At 41.9% G+C, this 6427-nt stretch overlaps 1 pseudogene; it reads right to left on the minus strand.

The window, feature by feature from the left end:
• Positions 1-464: 464 nt before the first annotated feature.
• Positions 465-1319, minus strand: LOC130860255 (suppressor of SWI4 1 homolog; annotated as a pseudogene).
• Between the last annotated feature and the right edge of the window lie 5108 nt (positions 1320-6427).

Genomic DNA, 6427 nt, shown 5'->3' on the forward strand with positions numbered 1-6427 from the left:
CTGCATATAGCCCCCTCCCTCTGGCTATAAAACCTCTTGCCCACTAATTGTCAGTGGAAGGAAGTCAGCCTTTGGACAGAAGCCTGCCCTGCCCTCCCCTCCCCCACCCTCAAAATAAAGCAAAATTACCTTTCCACCAACCTTGTCTCTTTATTGGCTTTTGAGCGATGAGCAGCTGGACCCACTTTCAGTTACACTTCTGCTGGCTGGCTCCCTCTGCTTCCAGGGGTTCCCCCCGAAGTCCTCTGCATCACAGTTTCCATTGACCTCTGCCTGTGCCCTCTTCATGCCCCCAGGCTCTTCTTCTCGTGGGCCTCTCTCTGCTACGACTTGTTCTGGAAGTTCTGGGCCTGCTGGTCCTCCCTCTGGGCCTTGAGCTGCAGTTTCTTCTTGGCTACCAGAGTGGCCTGGAGTTCCTCCAAAGTCTCGTGCACGAAACTTGAGGACAGCATGTTCTCTCCCCGTCACCCTCTTGCCCAGTATGGGCAGCGCCGGGCAACCGCCTGGGGCAGCTCTGCAACACTGTGCTGGAAATCCAGCTCGGCCTCAGAGGACCGAGCCCACCGGCAGAACTCAGCTGCGTCCTGCAGGGAGCGCATCTCCTGGAGGAGCTTCATCATTCCACACCATGCTCCCACAACAACAATCTTGATGCTATAACAGCAAGATTCCAGCTCCTGGGAGCAGGGGCTGTAGTTGATGAGAATTTGGGGCTTGTGTTCAGGTTGGCCTTGTGAACTGATGGGAGAACACGTTCTGGATCACGGTAGCCACGAGCTTCACGTGCACAGCATGTGGGCCAAAGCTGCTGAGCACCAGAAGATAAGGATGTGCAAACTGCCACGCAAGCACACAGGTGCCAGCACAGCGAGGAAACCGCAGCACGCACCAACAGGTACCTGTTCGTCTGGAAGATCAAACTGAGGCCTCCCGGCAGGTTCATCAGCTTAATGTAAATACTGATCTCCATTTCACTCAAGATCACGAAGTACGTGACCCGGAAGGGCCCAGCCAGTACCACACAATCCTACAAAGAGTTTTTCATTCGTCCCTCCACGCAGGTGGTGGCTGTGAGCATCCCCACGAGGCCCTTCAGGTGCAGGCTGGGCGGCTGGATGCTGCCGCCTCCGCGGCTCTCTGCTAAACGCGGAGTGCGGTTGCGCAGCGTTGGCCTTGTGATTGCCGAGCTGCGTGCCCACCGCGCATGCGCACCCTCTTCGGGTACCGAGACCGCCTTGACTGCCGCATCCTACTGTCTCCCCCACGAAGCTGCTTCTTACTGCTGCTTCCAGCGCTGCTCTGCTCAATTCCTGCACCATTGTGAAGAGTAACCAGTACCCTCTATTATATACACATGGGGCTTTAAAAATGTGAGAAAACTGAGATTTCTGGTTCCTGACTGAGATACAAGATGGGCTATGTTGGGGAGAACAGGTAAGAATAAAATATAGTTCTTGTTAAATAAGCATTGCGGTTGGGAGGCGTGAAATCCCTTACCCTTGGCAAATGCTCAGAGCAAATGTTTTCCTCTCTGATCACCTTTGCATGTGATTCGGAATCCACACATCCCCATTCTGCCCTACATAGTTGATGACACGTATTGCTGCATGTGAAAAAGTATTTCATTTGGCTCTTCTCTCCTCCTTCAAACTTTGGCCTTTGGCAATTTGTTTCACTGAAGAATTTCTCTCTTGGTGGGGGGTGGGGGGGTGGGGAGTAGTTCTGTCATCCCTCCAGGTGCTCTCTTGGTCAGTGTTTAAAATGGCTTTGTTACTGAACTAAACTTGGGTCTACTCACCTGCGCATAGTAAAGCCAATCCACTGATGCCAGGCTGTGGTGAAGGAAAGTTGCGGTGTTTGTTATTGCAGGGCACCAAGCAAGCAGTCTGGGCAACTAGTGCTTAAAAGCCCCAATTCCCTGATGGCCTTCGGGGAAAGGTTTTTAAAGACAGGGTGAGGGAGGGGTGGGGGTTGTGGGTGTGGGATCAACTCCTGGACAGTCTTCTTTTTGGTTGGTGATGAGTTAATTGAGAGTCAGCATTATCCACCTGCTGGTTCCAGCTAGTGTGGGATCTCCATACTTGCGTGGGCAGCATACAGGTAACTTCTACCTGGTGAGGATTTCATTATCAGCAAAACAGCTCGAAGTATATGGCTCAGAATATTATCTATAGTCTTTGAGAAGAAACTAAAGTTCCTTGACTTTGTTTTATGACTGAACTATAATTATTTTGTGTTGCTTGACTGTTTTCCTTTGTTTCTGCATTTCCTCACATCTCTTATTAACTTTATTTGGAACTTGGGGAAGGCCTAGGAGGCTAATGTTTTCCTACAGAGAAGAGGCAGGCAGAGGACATGGTGGTGGGGAGTCTGTCCTGGGAAGGCCCCATGGGGCCCTGCTTGGTTACAGCTTCAGACTGGCTCTTTGTTCAAGTCACTTTGGAGAGATACAGCCCTCACATATCCTCTCTCAGCCCTTTCAATGTTTTTATGTCCTTGGGGGTCTTTCTAGAATCATGAACTTGTTTTCAAATATTTCTTTTGCAAACTTCATGTTGCTTTGGCAGAACACTTGGAATTTTGTGTTTGATTTGATCCAGGTTTCAAACTGCTTTTGTATTCACATCTCTGAAAACTGATGCGTCAGGATTTAAACTAATCAACCTGACTACAAAGCACCTGGTCTGAAAGATGTCCCCAAACACAAGTTCACTGTCTCCCACCCCTCCGCGTCTCTGTCAATATCATCTTGTCTCTTTGACCTTTTTAAATACTCCAAGAAAGTGGCGTTCTTGCCACACTTTCTTGGAAAACTTTAGTTTGATTTCTGAAGGAGACTCTATTCCAGCTCTTACATATTAACTTCAAGGAACCCACTAACATTATACCTCTTCTCTTTCCTTTCATATTCTTTATCCAGGAAGTTTCTCGGTGGGAAAACTTATATGGCAACTGATCTTCCCACCCAACATCTTAGAATATAACAAGAGTTATTCTCCTCCTCAGATCGACCTTGGATAATCAGCAACTATGATAATATCAGAAATGTTCACCTGAGCAGTCTGTATATCCCATTTTTTCAATAAATAGATGTGGCTGCTGGGTAGCATAGTTTGTTGTTTTCCCTTTGAAATATTCTTAATCACAAACTAGAAGGTCAGATGGGCCTATATTTACAGACTGTTCGATAATTCCAATAAGTTCAAATTTATTTGGTTATATTTTTTAAAAGCAAAAGGATGGCTGCCTAATGTATGCAAGAAATTTTCACTGGGGGTCAGAAGACTAATAGTACCTGCCCAGACACCCACATAAGATTATTGATAAATGTATATAATAGAACTTTGTAAAACATAAAGGGATTTTGCTGCTGTTACCCATCCCCACTTCTAGCTTCATAATGCAGGGAAAAGTGTTGGTTACATTCATCAAGAAAATGCACATAATCCAAAGATATAAAGTTGAAACAACACTTTATTATTAAAGGTTCTGTACTTACCAGCACGGAAATTTCCCCTTACAAAGTTAGCGAGAGTACTTTGGAGGGGAATGTTGCTTTAATTCTGATGCACTAAGTTATTTGTAAACTGTTGAATACTTTGAACACCTTCTTCCATTTGTAACATATCAGGATCATGATAGGTTTTGAGAAGGCAAAAGATGCAGACATCATCTTTGTATTTTACCTTTCTGTTTGCCAGTTATTTATCTTGCGCTTCCCCATATTTTATCTGATGCATTCTATTCAAATAATGCACAATGAGATCAAACCACAAGAACTCCAAATGCTCAATCTATGATTGCCAGCCAGTAAATAGGTTCTCTTTCAACTTCATTTAAATAACAGCTCCTGAATCTTAATATAATGAAAAGAGCCTGAAATGAAAGCTCTCCTTCACATGAAACACTGCTCCACATACATTTCAGTGAAACTAGCATCTCTAAATCATCCCTTTGATAATTATTGAATAAAACACAATTTTCAATTACACAAAAGAGAAATTATATAACACGAGTGCAGGTTGAGTCAATAAGAGATTTAATTAAAATGGGCATAGGTGAAAATAGCCTTGGGGGAGGGGTAGAGTGGTCATTTCTTAAAATGAAGAAATTAAAGGGAAAAAGGTAAGCACAGTAATAAAAGAAAACCTAAGTAACCTATAAATAAGTATCTAATGTAAGTCAATTTAAAGGTTAAATATATTTTCCTGCAATCTCATTACATTAGCCAAATTTTCCAAAGAATAATTCTGTATCCTCTGAAGGTATGAAAACCATAGTCCTTGTCAGAATTTATACCGATAAAACAATAGGGGAACACTTAGCACTAACCTTAAACTATACAATTTAGGTACTTGATATGAACTATGGAAGCCCCATATTTATGTTAATTTCTACCGTAACATCATGGCAGAAGTTTATGATCTGTAGGTCTTTTAGAAAGTACTTAAAACTTCCTTTTGGTTGTTACCCATAGTACCTACAGATAAGAACCTATTGCTGTCCTCATATGTACTGTATATGGTAGATATACATGCAAACATACATATACTAATTTTGCTTTGGTTTTTACTCCCGTTTCCCCTATTTGATGGTAAACTTTGAGGACCAAGAGAGTGAGTCATCAAGTTATCAAATGGTATATACTGGGTGATATATAGCGATATATATAAATAAAGAGGGAGAAAGAGAGAGGTGTCTTTTTTTTATTCAAAAAATGTTTTAGGATCTATCCATGTTGCCAATTATGTATCTAATTGATTGCTTCTTGCTACTATAAGGAATCCATAACATGTGTCCAATAGATGCATCTAATAGTTGTACGTATATTTATGTAGACTGCATGCATATATATAATGTAGAGAGCTGAGCATGTATAGAGAGAGGTCCATATATATGCGTATGTGCGTTCATACAGATTGTATGGTCAAGCCATTCAAGATGGCTGTTCTCTTGCTCTCTACATCCTCTGCTCAACCAGTCCCTGCTTCACTCATGTGACTCCTCTTAATTATAGGGCTTAATGAGTAACTGCCACCCTGCTTGCCCCCTGCCCCAGCTGCTTGTTTCCCTGGTAACTGATGAGCCATCCTGAAGTCAATTCCCGTTATATGAGAGCCTCCTTCTCCCCTCGCCCGCCCCCCAGCCCCGAGTAGCTAAGATTGCTGCTCTGCCCTGCCTGCCCTCTTCTGCCCACGGTGTGCTGTGGCTCCAGGACCTAGGGTTTGGATATGTAATATCCCCTGTCCAATAAGCTGTCGATACCTCTATCGCTGCCTCTGGGTTCTTTCTTCTGTCTCAAGGCTGGGCAGCTACAAGGCTTGCAGGCCTGCAGGGTGCAGCCCAGAGCAGAGAGTCAAGAGATTTAGGAACATAGAAAATGTAACAAAATAAAACAAAAGATGCTTTGAAGTTTAAAGGAGTGCAAGTTTTTTAAAATAGAGAATTAATTAAAATACATTCTTCATCTTAGATAAGTGGGCACTTATGGCTTGTCATAAAAACTGTTGCATCTAAAACAACTTCAAGGAAAACCTAATTATTGTGCCCTAAAAACTGTTGGAACAAAAAGTGACTTCTGTGTTGACAACGACCTGATGTTGTAGAGAGTCAGAATAAAATTGTCTCATAAATTATGAGACTGGAGATCATAGAGGTTTTCCTACATTTTTCTATTCATAGAGTTGTAACTTTCACACTTAGGCCTTTAAATAAAACTGATTCTATTTCTGTAAGTAATATAAGATGGTAAGGCAATTTTTCCAACATCACTTTAAAGGAGCCATTTTTATAACACCATATGTGTAATACACTTTATACAGATCATACATTATATACCATTTATGCTTGTACATATTACGTGTATGAAAAGAAAAAAGCAAACTCTAAAATTATATACAATTGTTTAATATGTTTACTCGGTTAAATTAGTTAAAGCTTAGATTCTTTCAACTGCATCTGAAACAGGCTTGAACAACAGAAATATTATTAAACATTTCTGAGATGATAACATATTAAAATACATTTTTGTCTGCCATTGCTTCACCAGACCTGTTAGGAAGAAGAAACTGAGAAAATAATTGAAAGTCTATGGTAATAGTCTCAGGCTTGAGATGAAATAAGTCTTATAGAAGGAAGTGACTGTTGGTATTTCTAATTTACAGATAAGAAAACTAAGGCTCATTAGTGCTAAGTAACTTTCTCTGAAATTTCATTTAGTGAACAGATTATCTAAGATTTATATATAGCTCCACGCGTCTACTCTTAAACTCAGCCTTCATGCATTTAACTGGGAGTCTGCAGAATTTTTCTCAAAAAGGCCAGATATGAATATTTTAAGCTTTGCAACCCATATTGTGTCTGTGTCGTTATAGGACAGAAGGAGCTGTAGTCAACATATAAACAAATAAGCATGGCTGTCTTCCAA

Source organism: Hippopotamus amphibius, chromosome 9, assembly GCF_030028045.1.
Source record: "Hippopotamus amphibius kiboko isolate mHipAmp2 chromosome 9, mHipAmp2.hap2, whole genome shotgun sequence".
In the NCBI taxonomy this organism is placed as follows: domain Eukaryota; kingdom Metazoa; phylum Chordata; class Mammalia; order Artiodactyla; family Hippopotamidae; genus Hippopotamus; species Hippopotamus amphibius.